The 16,411-nt window shown below is 47.5% G+C and overlaps 1 pseudogene; it reads right to left on the reverse strand.

Annotated features, from left to right (window-relative positions):
• Positions 1 to 315: 315 nt before the first annotated feature.
• Positions 316 to 16,411, reverse strand: part of LOC112442276 (alpha-taxilin-like) — a 48,666-nt pseudogene continuing 32,570 nt past the window's right edge.

The following is a 16,411-nucleotide window of genomic DNA, read 5'->3' on the forward strand; positions in this document are numbered from 1 at the left end:
AGCACAACCAACTTTTCTGTATCCAAAAGCACCTTTCCCCCTCACTAGCCCATGAGCTCTCAGAGGCCAAGTTTTGATGGGAAAAAATCATATATATCTGATGAGCATCATGCCAACTTTGCCAAGGGCTCTGCTCAGGCAGCTGAAGTGAACCTGCTAGTGTCCGAAGCCTGCAGCGACTGCTGGAAGGCAGGAGGGCACTCTGGAAGGTGCACCATACCAGGGCAGAAGCAGACATGTCACAGATCTGGACACAGCAGTGACGGCCGGATGGATCCAAAAGTAGCAAAGGACCACGAAGGCTGGGAGAGAAAGTAAGGCAACAGACTCTTTATTTAACGTGGATTTAAAATACATCAAGTCCCTGGCTGTTGGGAATACCAAAAGGAGACAAAAAAGCTGTCTGCACAGCTTCAAACAAATCTGGACGGCCAGGCTGGGCCATAAGGGAAGCAGTTACAGGGACAGAAGGCAGCACCCCTCCCCCAGGCAGGTGCCTGGCTGTCCCTAGGGTGACCTCCTCTGTGCTGTGCAAGGTGGGAGGGCTGGAGCAGCAGCACGAGAACCACCTCAGCAGGCCTGGGCCCTCCCCGACCGACACCAGGGTGGGGGCGGGGGCGGGGAAATAACCCTCCTTTACAGACATAACATTCTCTCATAGAAAGTGCCTGAGCGCAGCCCATGGTCCAAAAACCGCACAGAAAACAAACTTTTTAAAAAGTGCTGCTGCCACCTCTCAGAATCTGGTGTACACGAAGCTCTCAGCTGGCCAAGACCCTGAACACAAGTTACTGTCAGCAGAGCCTCACCCACGGTGGTCCCCTAGAGGAAAAGCTAGCAATCTAAGAAACCAACACAGCTCTTGGTCCAAAAACTGAGGTCATGGGCATGAGACCTGCCCCAGTGAGGAAGGAACTGGCCTTCATTCATGGATAGGCCACCTCTTCATCTGGCCCAGGACCCTGGCTGGTGTGGGCAGCACCCAGGAACCTGGGCTGACTTTGGAAAGCAGAGCAAGCAGAGCAGCTGTAGTGATTGAAAAGATTTGGTCAACGGAGACAATGGGACCCCACCTACAGCCTGGCCTGGATGGCTACAGACGGACGGCTGAGCTGAGAGCAGAGCTCCTACCCTGCACAGCTGGGGCCACCTTGCTCACCAAGCAGCTAGACTTGGCTTCTGAAGACTGTAACTTGCCACACCATACTGGGCTCTGGCAGTCCCCTCCCTGCCAACACTATAGGCTTTAAGAGGTAGCTGAAGTGGGGCAGGTGATCCTGTGGGCCACTGCAGGCCTCCCTGCTCTTTGAAGGGGGCAGGCAGAAACTTCTGCCTCTTCCCGTGCTTCCTTAGCCCAGCAAACCCTGTTGGCAGCTCTTCTGTTCCTCAGCAGAGCAGGATCTCAGCCAGAGATGGCAAATAGGTCTCAATACTCACACTGGCTGCTGGGGGAATCTTGAGAAATGAGGGTATACCAGGAATCTAGCAGGAAATACTCAGAAGCAGATTAGTGGTACCACCCATGGATGAAGAGGGGAAATGGTGTGTCATTCATTTGCCATCTCTGGTTTAAGTCCTAACGTAATTCAGGAGTACTTCACACTCTTTATGAACCTTATCACCTGAGGGATTTAAGAGCTGTTAAGAGCGGGCTATTTGTGGAAGATGAAAGGAGCTATAAGACAATGAACTAACTTCAAGGAAATACAGCAAGAAGCAAAAACTCATCCACTCAATCCATCTTGGTCTATGGCTTCCACAGCTACAATGAAGCTGAGGCCCAACTGGAGATGGGATTATGGTACCCCCAAACCCAGCGTACCCCTGCTTCCTGATGCAAGACTCATACACTCTGCTGTCCCAGAAGTGTTTTGTATAAAGACTGGCTAATGCTCTGGCAAGTTTGCAAACTGTAGGTGTTTCAGAGTACAGAGCAGCATGTGTGAGGGGTGGGAGTCGGAATAGAAACAGACACAACTATCTGTAGCCCTTCTGCGGACTTCCGGGGCCCAGTCAATGGCTGAGCCTCATTCTTATCCGTTAGCTGTTGGACAAGACCTGTTGGACTTCCGGGGCTCAGTCAACGGCTGAGCCTCATTCTTATCCGTTAGCTGTTGGACAAGACCTGTTGGACTTCCGGGGCTCAGTCAATGGCTGAGCCTCATTCTTATCCGTTAGCTGTTGGACAAGACCTGGCGGGTCTCACACAGAACAAGTAGGATGTCAAGGAGGGCATATCTCAGCTCGTATTACGTGGGTAACAAAATCAGGGCAAATCTCAAAAAAGAATGCACATTGTGGGCATGGATATATGAAGCAGACTCATCAAGCCAAGGGGACGGTTGGACCCAGGGCCCAGCATCTGCCGCGGGGAGACAGTGATGGCATCAGCAGTGGCCACCCAGGACTGAAGCCACTGGTAAGCTTGTGGCAAAGCCATGGGGACCCTTTCCTTTCTCTTACTATAAATAATCTGACTTCATCAAGCAGGAAACCTAAGCACCAATGCGGCAAAGGTGCCAGGCAGGGTGCTGAGGCGGGTGGGGCGCTAGAGGCCAGGAACCCAGGCACCACTGGTAGAGCACCCCCTCCTCCTCAGAAGAGCCTCAATACAAACACTGTCATGTGCAAAACAAACACCAAGGAAACCAAACCCCAGACCTTCAGAAAGAATCCTTTGGGTGATCTCTTGTCCGTCATTTGTGCAGGCTAGAGAGGCACCTGTGAATGATAAGGCTACTGCGAAGCATCATTGGCCTGGTCCTGGCACCACCAGCACGCAGGGGAAGCGGCACCTGAGGGGCTCCCTACCAGCACATCACCCTGCACAGAACACGCTCCAGGTCCCTCGTCCTAGGCAGGGAAGCAGTCTGATCACCAGCTCCGAGTGCTCTGTCAACACTCTGCCTGGAGACCCCTTTTCCAGGTCAAGGGAAGCAAAGGAGCTTCCAGGGGAGCTAGGAGAGCTGGAGCTGCCCAAGTCCCGCTAAGAGAAACACAGTCATGGCCTGGGTGTGTCACCTGTCATGAGCTCTGAAGGGCAGGGAGGGAGGGGTGAGCCTCACATCGGGCAGGGAAAAGCTCAAGACACTTGTCCTGCCAGCTTACTGTGACGGCAGCTCCCCTTTAAGACGCTTCAGCTCACAGAAGAGCCACTGACTTGATGTGTACACACCCTCACCTGTGATGCAAGCCCGTTGTACACTTACAGATATAAATGTATGAGGCCTTGCACATATGCCGTATGTATGCAGAACTGACCCATAAAATCCAAAACTGCAGTCAGATGTCAGCCAGGTCAAAGCACCCTGGGCCTCAGCGGTGGGAGCCTCCCACAGGCCGGGCCTGGCTGAGCGGCTCACTCCCTTCCCAGAGCGCCCCCTGGCATGGGCACCCTAGGCGGTGATGGAGGTGGGTTCCTGGGGCCCCGTTTGGCCTGAAGGGTCTGTGCTCAGTGCTCCGGGGCAGCAAGGAGCTTCTGTGGCTCTTGGGGAGCTCGGTGTTTGAACCCTAGGCCCCTCGCTGCCCTGCTCCTTAGAGGCGTTGGCAGCCTCTGCCCTTCGCTCAGGGCCACTGTCAGTGAGGGGAGCCTGGCTGCCAGCACTCAGGTCCTGCACCCTCTTGTTCAGGTCATTGCGCTCTGACTGCAGTGCTCGGCACAGCTTCTCCAGCCGCTGGATTTTCACCTGCAGGCCCTCCAGCTCTTTGTCCCGGAGTGTTTTCTAGGGAGAGAAATGGGGCCTTCAGTTCCATATAATCAACCGCCCACATACTGCGACTTGGTAGAAAACGTTCACCATTCACATTTTAACAACGCTGGGCACTGGCCAGAGTCAAAAGCTGGCCCCTTTCGAGTAAACAGTCCTGGTTTATGCTGAGACATGACTGCCAGCTGGAGACAGGTGTGGTATAGAGAAGGGGCATGGCTTGGAGGTGATGGATTCCTCTGTTTATTCACCAGATGGCCTTAGCAAGTGCTTGGCTTTTGAGTCTGTTGCCTTATCAGTTAGCCTGGACTACTAACATCACCTCACAGATCTTGAGAGAGCTCAGTGAGCTGGCGCATCCACACACGTAGCAGGGTCTGGCACACAGCAGCCTCTCCATCAATTCCTTTCTCCTCCTTCACCTCAAGCCACAAAATCAAATTATCTGCACGGCTCTGCACGCCAGCTGCACACACGTCGGCGCCCCTTGCTTTTCCCTCCTTTCTTCCATTTGCTCTCTCTGCTTCCACTACAGACCTATCACTAAGCTCACTACCTCCCTTGAGGAGACAGCTGGTGCCTCTGGACTTGGACAGACATGCGCATGAATCCCAGCTTCACTTGGGGCTCACTGCATCCTTCTTGGTAGAAAGTACAGGAAAGGGCCAAGAATTTCACAGACCCCCAGCCCACTGCACACCGTACTCAGCCCACCTCCTCGGCCATCTCAAGCAGGGCCTTGTTGCTGCTCTCCCACCGGGACCGGTACATGGTGGTTTCCTTTTCCAGCTTCTTGATCTTCTTAGTCATCTGGGTTATATGACACATAGAAGGAAATGGTCAGGGGGTCAGGTGATTTGTGCATCTGTGTCTCCAAGGTGGGAAACCGTCCCAAGGGGCGAGATCAGTGCTTTCTGAAGCCACCTCAGGGTGTATCCAGGTAAATACGCCCACTCTTACCCCTCTATGGTATCAATCACATGTTACTGTAAACGGTGCCACATGAAGCACTCCACGGATGGGGGCTTCCTGAAGGCAGGCCTCGTGTTCAATTCAGAATGAAGCTGCTTGCACCCCCAGAGCCACCCCCAACCTGGGACCACAGTTACCTTTTCCATCTCCTGTTTGAATGTGGTGAACACCTCACTACTTTTGGAAAGAGTGTTCTGGAACTCCTCAAACTTCTCAGTGTACAGGGCAAGCTGGGTGAGAGGGAAGCCCACAGGTAAGATGGCTTTTCTGGAGGGCACTTCTGGTCAACACACTCAGACCCACCCTTAGCCCTCTGACCCAACAGTTCTGTTGAGATACCAGTTTCCTTAAAACAAAACAAAACCCATCTATTTGGAAGGATATAATCTAAAATGTTAAGCCTAAAAGTAGGACTGGGGGTGATTTATGTATTTCCTGTAATCTTCCTTTTCAAACTCTTCTTCCAGAATGAAGTCTAATTTACATAATTAAAATCACCTGTCCTGTCTCCGCCTCCTCAAAAGGAATACAACACTTTGGACCAGGAACAAGTCCTTCTAGCTTGCCTTCCCACCTGGTCACCACCACATAGGTGCCAGCCAGGTCCAGAGAGAACAAAGGCTTGCAAGGTCACACAGGAGTCAAGGTGGGCTAGAATGAGGGTTCCACTTCCTCCCCCAAGATGGGGCTCGGCTTGGGGACCATGGAGGCACGTGGGAGGCTACATAGTCTTACCTGCTGTTTCAGGTGGGTCTCTGCTGCTTCATCAGCTCGCACATCCTCTGGGACTCCACAGCCTCTTTGAGGAGCTATTTCAGGACCCCAGACAGGGGTCTGATTAGACAGGACCCAGATTCCATCAGAAGCCCCGAGAGGCTGCGTCTGGACTGTTTTAGCCATATGCACCATGACCCCCCGAGGCTTCCTGCTCTCAGATGGTTCTGAGCTAGCAGTGCCCTGGCCTAACCAGACAACAACCTCTCCCGGGCACACCTAACTGTGAGCTGAGCCAGAACCCGACCCACTCCTTCCAGAACCCCCACCCCTGGGGCCTGAGCCTCACAAAATCCTTTCTCCGCTGGTGCCTCTCCTCTGCCTCCTTCAGGCATCTCCTGGGGCTGCTGGAGCTTGGCGTCCACCAGCTGCTGCTGCAGGTCCTTGTGTTTGAAGACTTTGTCAATGTGCTGCAGGAAAGCATTGTCGGGGTGGGTGTGTGGTTTCCATCTGTTAGGAGCTTTTCTTAGGGAGCCCAATAGCTATAGGAAGCTCCACATGCAGAGACCAGGGGACTGCCCAGTCTCCCACTTCAGTATGACATGCTGGACTCCATGTGTCCCATAGGTTGTGGGCCCAAGTCCCTGGAAGGTCTACTTCCCAACCTCACCTTGTTTCTTTCCCACTGAGTTAGTCTGGCATGAACGGGATGAGATCACCTCCCAGGAAGCCAAGTAACAGATACACTCAAACCTTTAGCCTCATTACTCCACTGGACTGAGAACCCGCACTTTTGTAGCCCAACTCCCTAGTAAATGGGAGTACCAGGGGGAAAGGAGAGGGAAGAGGAAGAGGGCCCTTCACTTGGCCCACAAGGGCCAAAAGACAGTATGCAGGGACCCAAAGAGAGGGATTCGAGTGCCTGGGACAGCAGTCAACACCAGTCAAGGGAGTGACATCCTGCCCTTTCAGGTGGTGGGGGCAGCAAAGCAACAAGTAACTGGAGGGCACAAGCCCCTAGAGTCGATCACTGAACACAGTTCCAGCTCCTACCCTGTGATTCCAAATTCTAAAATACTCTGAAACTGAAATTGTCTTAAGTAGGCAGAGAAAATTGACCCATATCACGGTAGGGCTAATTATACACCTAGGTGAGAATACTCAGAAGTTTAACTACATAAGCATTAACGTGTCCGATTTGGGGTGCTGCCACAAATCCCTGCTGGGGTGCAACAAAATACATGATCCATGAATATAACTCCAGTCTAGAACGTGGACAGTTTTATTCCAAAGGACATCTGGCCCTACAGTTTAGGACAGGGCACTACGGATCCAGCTGTGTGGTCACAAGCAAGATTCCTCTCATCACCTCAGTTCCTCATCTAGATCCCTCCCAAGGTAAGAAGGGGGAATGGGTGAAGGGATGAAGCCCGGAAAGTGATGCCTGGTGCTGGCACCCACCCAGACTCCTCAGTCCCCTGGCGACCCCTCACCTCCTCCCGCAGCTCATACTGCTCAATCAGCTTCTTGAGCCTTTCAGCCAGCTCCACGTTCTCCTGGCGTAGCTTGGAATTGCGCTCATTGTGCTGTTCCATCTGCAGCTGGATGTCATTCAGCGTCACCTGGAAGTGCGAGGTCACTTCCTTGCGTTTCTCCTCCTCCTCCCGGGCCCGCTGCACACCTTCTTCCTGGGCAGAGAAGTCACCCCAGCTCCATCATCCACCGCTTCCAGCCTCACAGGGCTCTCCCACCAGTCCATGGATGCTTTTTCCCAGTAGCCCTCCCTGCTCTCCCAGTGAGGAGTAGCCAGCTCTAAAGAGATGTCAAGCAATGGGGGCTTCTAATGGACCCTCTGTAAACAGGTGACATCAAGCCAGAGACTCCCTAGAAAAATGTAGGTATACAGGTAAGTGCCTTTCTAAAGAAATCTAGATCTCCTGAAGCCTACTCATCCTGGTCTCAGAATAAGTTTGGAAGGTCTATTAGTCTCAGTTAAATGTGCTTTTTATCTGTGACCCCCTCACCCTGACCAAGTAGTTAAATTCAGTTATACCCAGGGTTGGTAGGGTTGTGCAGAATTAGGCACTTGGACACTGTTGGTGGGAAGGCAAGATCTACTAAAATTAAAATCTGATACTTTTTGACCTAGACATTTCACTTCTGAGATTCAGCCTATGGATAAATCCTATATAATTAGCCAGGGAATATACATAAAAAGAACTTTCACTGTAGCTCTGTAACAGTGAAAAACTGGAAACAACACAAACACACTAACTAGGGTACTGATTAAATGCAGTATATCCATATAATGCCACTGTTAAAAAGAATGAGGCAGGCTTATATAAATGATAGGGAAAGATGAGGCACTGAGAAAATGGAACAGGCTTGAAACAATACATGTATAATAATTTCATTAAAAAACAAAACTATGTTACATTTTATCTCAGGAAACTTAGACGGCTATGCTTAAACTTACATATAAGTAGGTTTGTTTCCCATCAGTTTCTATTGGGGCTGGGGTTGAGGATGGTGGGCAATAATTACCTTTGATTTGTTAGACTTTTGTCACATTTTACTCTGTCATATCATATTAAATTTATAACATTTTAAAACATACAGTAAAACTGAGCAAAACAAGGTGCAAAACATGCATACTGATGCAAAGGTTTAAAGAAACACAAAGGGTACATTTAACGATATGGAGGTCACAGTACTGACCAAGCCTTAATCAGACTGACCCACCCTAGGTGAAGCGCAGCAAGGACCAAGGCCTGACTGACAGCCCTCCGGGAGAAGAGCTGCTCCCTGGACTCTATGAAAGGACAACCTGAAGCCCCTCGTGGGTGTATTTAATAGTGCGTATCATATAAAGTTGGTTTTTTAAAAAACATATTTGATTTATTTATTTGGCTGCGCCAGGTCTCAGTTGTGGCCCTTGGGGTCTCTACTTGCAGCAGGCAGGGTCTAGTGCCCTGACCAGTGATGGAACCCAGGTCCCCTGCACTGGGAGCATAGAGCCACTAGACCACCAGGGAAGTCCCACACATAAAGTTGTGGAGTGAATGAGAGACAATAATGTATTTAAAGTGCTCAGCATGGGGTCTGATATATGGGGATGATCTGTCATCGCCATCATCACTGTCATTGTTGCAGTGGGACTTGAATTCTGAACCTGTGACTTCCAAATGTGGGAAGCCAAGCTCTCAAATGCAAATGAGTTTATCTTAAGTATATGTTCACTCTAGGAAGCAGGCACTTTCCAGCAGGATGACAGACTGTGGTCTTGCCAAGAGCCTCTACACGTGAAGGAACCAAAAAGCCTCCTCGGGAAGAAAGAATTCCCTTCCAGTTTGGGAGCACCAAGCTTGGTCCAAGGGTAAGAGCCAGGGCTGGACAAAAAGAAGGTGGTTATGAATGAACGTTGGATGGAGGTTTTTTTTTTCTTTAACCCATTGCCCTTGAACATGTGTAATTTTGAGGGTGCAAGAAGAATCTGGGCTTCCCAGGCGGAGCAGTGGTAAAGAATTCACCTGCCAGTGTAGGAGGCACAAGAGATGTGTGTTCGATCCTTGGGTCAGGAAGATCCCCTGGAGTAGGAAATAGCAACCCACTCTAGTATTCTTGCCTGGAAAATTCCATGGACAGAGATGCCTGGCAGGCTACAGTCCATGGGGTCGCAAAGAGTCAGACATGACTGAGCGACTGAGCATACATGTACAAGAAGAATCTACTCTGGGATCCCTGTAACAGACAGTGTTTTCTCTAGTTTGGTGGGTATCATGGCATTGCTTATGGGCGGTATGAGACTAAACACCGTGTTCTGGCACCCAGAGCTGCTATAGAGAAATGAGACCAACCGTGTCCCCATCCAGGCCCGTGGCTCAGACATCACCCAAATCATTGGATTTTCCACCAGGAGCAACTCATGCTTAGCGTCCCACACTACTGAGAGGCCCACAGACATAGGAAGTGGCAAATGATCCCAGCAGGGAGCCTAAGCAAAAGAAAGGAAAATGAAGATGTCCGAGAGCGCATGTGCAATGTTCCCTGGCATCCTCAGAAACTGGAAAGGGTCTTTGAGGAGGGGCTGGCAATTCTGAGAGAGCTGATGAAAGCAGAGAGAGCGAGAACAGCCTGTGCCGTAGTTCTGATCCCAGTTTTCCCCTCAGGCTGGTGTGACCTAGGAAACACACATTGTGCAAGTAAACAAATCATTATTATGAGCCTTAAAAGATCCAGCTTGGCCCTGCCTCCTTTTACACTCAGACTTGGAAACTGGTGTCAGTTTAAGCGGCTTTCTCAATAGAGCAGGGTTTTTGAAGCGGCAAGTCAGCTGCATTCGTGGGTTGCAAAATCAGTCTAGTAGGTGAAAACAGAATTTTAAAGAATAAAATAGTTTTGAATCTAAAATTGGACTTTATTACACCTATAAGCGTAGCTGTTGGGATTTCTCTGGTGGTCCAGTGGGCTAAGAGTCTGTGCTCCCGATGCAGGGGGCCTGGGTTCGATCCCTAGTTAGGGAACTAGATCCCACATTCCGCAACTAAGACCTGGCGCAAGTCAATTTAAAAAAAAAGAGTAGCTATTACCTTGTGAAGTTTTAGTTTCCATTCTTTGGGTATGTATATGTGTGCATGCATGCGTGTGTGTGTACAAGGCTGTAATGTAAAAGATATTTCTTACAGTTGGTTTATGACCTCCCTCTCTAAAAAAAAAAGAAGAGAGAAAAAGAAAATACCACCCTACAGGATGTTAAAGATCTTCACCCATCCCAAGAATCTGAAATGGCAGAGAAAGGTTGATCTCAATTCTAGTCAATTTCATTTACCGATTGAGGGCAGCAGTCAGGCCTATTGCAACATCATCTCTGTTATTTACTAGCTGTGTGACCTTGGGCAAGTTGCTTAACTTCTCTGTGCCTCATTTTCCACACTGGTAAAATGGAGGTAAGACTTTTTTTTTTGCAGTAAATTTGTGTTGCTTATCTATTTTGATTTATTTTTTGGCCATGCCACAAGGCCTGTGGAATTTATTTCCTCTGCGTGCATGTGTGCTAAGCCACTTCAGTTGTGTCCAACTCTTTTCGACTCCGTGGACTGTAGCCCACCAGGCTCCTCTCTCCAGGCTCCTCCTTGTCCTGGGATTCTCCAGGCAAGAATACTGGAGTGGGTTTCTGTGCCCGCCTCCAGAGGATCTTCCCAACCCAGGGATCGAACCGGCTTCTCTTACACCTCCTGCGTTGGCAGGCAAGTTCTTTACCACTAGCAGTGGTTAGGAGTGGCAACAGAATCTAACCCAGGCATTCTGACTCTGATGCCCAAGGTACTGGTCACTACTGGACACTGCTCTCTAAAGGACATGTGGGTTACTGGATGTTGCTTTGGCGACTCCTAGTGCCTCACTGGTGGCGCCAGTGGTAAAGAACCTGCCTGCCCATGCAGGAGACATAAGAGACACGGATTCGATCCCTGGGTCAGGAAGATCACCTGGAGAAAGGCATGGAAACCCACTCCAGTATTCTTGCCTGGAGAATCCCATGGACAGAGGAGCTTGGTGGGCTACAGTCCATGGGGTCGCAAAGAGTCGGACATGACTGAAGGGACTAAGCGCTCAAGCCTACAGCTGCCTCACTGACTAGGCAGTGCTATTGAACTACAGTTCCCAGCATGCAACAGGCCTACCTTCTTAACCCCTTCCTCACTAAAAGTTACTCACAGTCTTGGGTAAGAAGTTTTTTAATGGCATATATGATGAAATCCGGTTTCCCTAAATCATGATTATGCAATGGAAGCATGAATGCAGATATCAGTGGGAGCTGATAGAGGAGAAGGTAAGATTCTAGGTTAAAATATCCTCTGCAGTTTTTAGTGTTTGAAGGAAAACATTGGAGATTATCATGGGAAGGGCTGTTTTTAATTTAGAAATGTGTACTGGGAAAATGGCAATAAGGGTGTTTAAAGCACCCATTCTCAAACTCGGCTGCACTTCAGAATCACCTAGAGAATTTAAAAAGATACTTAATACTCAGGTTACATTTCTAGAGGTTCTGATATGATTAGTCTAAAGTGTAACCTGGACCTCGAGACTTTAAAAATCGCATTAAATTCTAAAGTACAGCAAATATTTCCCTTGTATTTGAAGGGAAATATTCAGATTTGGTCATAAAGATGAATCAAATTGTGACTAGCTCAAGGAAGCTTTAAGAAAAAAGAGGGAGACAGACTAGACTCTAAAAGCAGTGGTTCTCAGCCCTGGCTATACATTAGGATCACTTAGGAAATGTTTTTTTGTTGTTGTTGTTGTTTTTAATACAGATATCTAACCCCAGACTAATTGAATTAAAATCTCTGGGGATTTATTGTAGTGCTGAAGCAGCCCCAGAACAGTGGTTCTCAAAGTGTGTTCTCAGATCAGCAGCATCAGCATCACCCAGAAACTGGTTAGAGATACAAATTCTTGGGTTTCTGGGGTGGGGCCCAGCAATCTGTGTTTTCACAAGGCTTCTGGGTGATTCTGATACACTTTCAAGTTTTGAGAACCCCTGCTTTGGGTAAACTCCAGGCTGGAACCTGGTTTGACATGCTCGCCAGCAAGTCTAGCAAAGTGTTAGAATGTGCTTTTTCAGCCTGTTAGTGGCGCTCATGAACTACACCTCCCAGGGTCCATGCTCTGTGCCCCCTCCCCTGGAAGCCAGGCTGGTTCTCCTTAACCAACAAAATGTGGCAGAAGTGATACTGTTCCAGTGCCAGGCCAGAGTTCTAAGAAGACACAACAGCTCCTGCTTTGGCGGGTTTAAGAACCCCGAGGTGCAATGTAAGATGTCGGGCTCCTTGTGAAAAGGCCATATAGAGAGTTAGAAATTCTGAGTCCGTAAAGAGAGATCCTGTCACCTTAGCCTCCGGGCTGAGTTCAGCCCCAAATGGATCCACCAGGTGAATGCAGCCACAGAGTGAGTAACCATTGGCAAGACCAGAAGAAGAAACTTCCAACTGAGCCCAGAACAGATTGAAGAGCTGTGAGCAAATAAAATGATTGCTGTTTGAAGCCAGTAAGTTTGGGGTGGTTGGTTAATGCAGCAACAGACAAAAAAAAAAAAAAAACACTGCTCAGTAAATAGTCACTGAGCTAATGTGTGAAAGTGCTATAGGAACGTGGAGCTGGAACATAGCTCTCCTTTATCAAAGGAGGAGAAACAGGAGCTGGAGAGAAAGAAGGAATATACTATCCAGCTGAGGAAGAGGGTGGCTAAGAAGGGAATTTTGACCAGAAGCCAATAATGCTGTCCTCGTGCCCAGACAGCAAACGTTCACAATGCCCAGCCAAGAGAGAAACTGTATTTTATGGAAGTATAGTTAATTTACAATATTGTGTTAGTTTCAGGTATAAAACAAAGTGATTCAGTTACCACGTATATAAATATATATATATATATATATATATATATATTCCTTTTCAGATTCTTTGCCATTATATGTTACCATAAGACATTGAATAGAGTTCCCTCTGCTCTACAGAAGGACCTTGTCGTTTATCCATCCTATATGTAATGGTTTGGATCTGCTAATCCTAAACTCCCAATCCATCCATTTCCCCCAAGCCCCTTCCCCACTGGCAACCACGAATCTGTTCTCTAGGTCTATAAGTATGTTTCTCTTTCATAAATTCATTTATGCCATACTTTAGACTCCATATGTAAGTGATATCAAATGGTATTTGCTTTTCTCTTCCTGAATTACTTCACTTAGTACGATAATCTCTAGGTCCATCCATGTTGCTATAAATGGCATAATTTCATCCATTCTCTTATGACTGAGTAATATTCCATCGTATGTGTGAACCACATCTCCTTTATCCATTTCTCTGTCGGTGGACATTTAGGTTGTTTCCATGTCTTGGCTGCTGTGAATGATGCCACTATGACCACTGGGATGCGTGTATCTTTCCAAATTACAGTTTTCTCTGGATATATGCTCAGGAGAGGGACTGCAGGATCATATGGCAACTCTATCTTTAATTTTTTGAGGAACCTTTGTAGTGCCACACCAATTTACCTTCCCACCAACAATGTGAGAGGTTTCCCAAAGGTGTTAACTCTAGCTGCCACATATTGAATACTGATTATGTGCCAGGCATATAGATAAAGCCTTTCCCCTATATTAGTGTTCACTAACAATATTATATATTTATAATATATATTGTACATATAATATACATTACATAATATATAAATAACAATATTGTATTATATAATTATGTATTTGAATAATATATTGCTTCTTCTCAACAAGTTTGTATGGTAAGTATTATTATCACCCCATTTTACAGATAAGGAGATGAAAGTCATATAGCTACTATTAATTGGGACTCAACCCATATTTGTCTGATTCCCAAATTTAAGCTTTTAAGCCCACAGTAGGCCCAACCTATTCAGAAAAACTGTGAGTAGCTCAGTTTCGAAAGGTGATAACAGAGAAGAGTTACTACCTGCCATTGATTGCAAATAAAATGTGCTGTTTTTAGCACAGGAATGCATCTCCAATTTTAGGATAGAGGTCAATGGAAAAATAGACTGCATATTACAGCTAAATATAGATGTGATGGTAGATCACATCTATTTGGTAAAACAAAGGAAACTAGTAGTTAATCTTAGGCCCAGCCATCTGTAATGAAGAGTAGGTAGACACTTAGGCATTCTGAGAAACTTAGCCGCAACTTCTCAATCCCAGAAGTGCGCTACTTAAGCAGAGTTAAGAAAAGACAGGCCAGATGCAAGCCAGAGCAGGAGAGCTTTTCTGGCCTGAAGCTCTTCAAGACTACAGAAAGGTTTTCTTTTACCACTTCTTTTAAAATTGTTCTGACTGACTGTGTGGATCACAATAAACTGTGGGAAATTCTGAAAGAGATGGGAATACCAGACCACCTGACCTGCCTCTTGAGAAATCTGTATGCAGGTCAGGAAACAACAGTTAGAACTGGACATGGAACAACAGACTGGTTCCAAATAGGAAAAGGAGTATGTCAAGGCTGTATATTGTCACCCTGCTTATTTAACTTTTATGCAGAGTACATCATGAGAAACGCTGGACTGGAAGAAACACAAGCTGGAATCAAGATTGCCGGGAGAAATATCAATAACCTCAGATATGCAGATGACACCACCCTTATGGCAGAAGGTGAAGAGAAACTAAAGAGCCTCTTGATGAAAGTGAAAGTGGAGAGTGAAAAAGTTGGCTTAAAGCTCAACATTCAGAAAACAAAAATCATGGCATTTGGTCCCATCACTTCATGGCAAATAGATGGGGAAACAGTGGAAACAGTGTCAGACTTTATTTTTTGGGGCTCCAAGATCACTGCAGATGGTGACTGCAGCCATGAAATTAAAAGACGCTTACTCCTTGGAAGGAAAGTTATGACCAACCTAGATAGCATATTCAAAAGCAGAGACATTACTTTGCCAACAAGGGTCCGTCTAGTCAAGCCTATGGTTTTTCCTGTGGTCATGTATGGATGTGAGAGTTGGACTGTGAAGAAAGCTGAGCACCGAAGAATTGATGCTTTTGAAGTGGGGTGTTGGAGAAGACTCTTGAGAGTCCCTTGGACTGCAAGGAGATCCAACCAGTCCATTCTGAAGGAGATCAGCCCTGGGATTTCTTTGGAGGGAATGATGCTAAAGCTGAAACTCCGGTACTTTGGCCACCTCATGCAAAGAGTTGACTCATTGGAAAAGACTCTGCTGCTGGGAGGGATTGGGAGCAGGAGGAGAAGGGGACAACAGAGGATGAGATGGCTGGATGGCGTCACTGACTTGATGGACGTGAGTCTGAGTGAACTCCGGGAGTTGGTGTTGGACAGGGAGGCCTGGCGTGCTGCGATTCACGGGGTCGCAAAGAGTCAGACACGACTGAGCGACTGAACTGACTGACATAAGCTTCAGTTTCTTGTGTAGGAAGCATCTCACTTCCTTTATCAATTCAAGATGCCAACGTTTCCTTGGTGTATCAGAGCCAAGTACAAGGGAGGGGAAGTCAGTGGGCTCCTAGGGGGCTTGGAGTTATTTATCTGCCCACTTTTGATTTCTCTTCATTCCTTAGTTAAACTTATACTTGGGAATACACCACTGTGCACCAAGCAGTGGGGAAGACAAGGTAACACAAGACAAAGTCTCCGTCTTCAGAGAGTTCTGTAAACCCACGAGCTAGAAGCAAATGGAATGAATACTTGGATTACAGGATTGCAGACAGGAACTTCCCTGATGGTCCACTGACTAAGGAACTTCCCAGGTGGCACTAGTGATAAAGAATCCGCCTGCCGTTGCAGGAGACATAAGAGACCCAGGTTCAATCTCTGGGTCAGGAAGATCCCCTGGAGTGGGACATGGCAACCCACTCCAGTATTCTTGCCTGGAGAATCCCGTGGACAGAGGAGCTTGAAGAGCTACAGTCCACGGGGTTGAGAAGAGTCAGCCATGGCTGAGTGACTTACTAAGACTCTGTGCTCCCAAGGCAGGGCTCCTGGATTGGATCCCTGGTCAGGGAACTCGATCCCACATGCTGCAACAAAGATTCTGCAAGCCACAACTAAAACCTGGCACAGCCAAATAAATATTTTTTAAAAATTTTTAAAAGATCACAGACAGCCACAGTCCCTTCTTATTCTCTCTCTGTTTATTTGGGAGGCTGCCATAGGATTGTGGAATCTGATAGATCTTAGTTCCAATCCCAATATTGCCACTCCTGGCTGTGGGTCTTGGTCAAATCACTTAACTTCTCTGGGTCTCAATTTTTTGTGTGTAAAACGAGATTAATAATGCTGACCTCACAGGCTTTTGTCAAAGGCTGGGTGAAATTCTGTCAATGAAAGCATTTGAGATGAGTATTAGAGGTTGTGATCTTATTTACTGAATTGAATTCTACGCTCCCTCCCCAGCTGGCTCTTGTCTCTGATTCTTCCTCCTCTGTTTTCTTTCCCTTTGTTGTAAGGGTACCCAAAATTTGTTTTAATTAGGTGTGGTAAGAAAT

Source organism: Bos taurus, chromosome 2 (assembly GCF_002263795.3).
Source record: "Bos taurus isolate L1 Dominette 01449 registration number 42190680 breed Hereford chromosome 2, ARS-UCD2.0, whole genome shotgun sequence".
Taxonomy (NCBI): Eukaryota; Metazoa; Chordata; class Mammalia; order Artiodactyla; family Bovidae; genus Bos; species Bos taurus.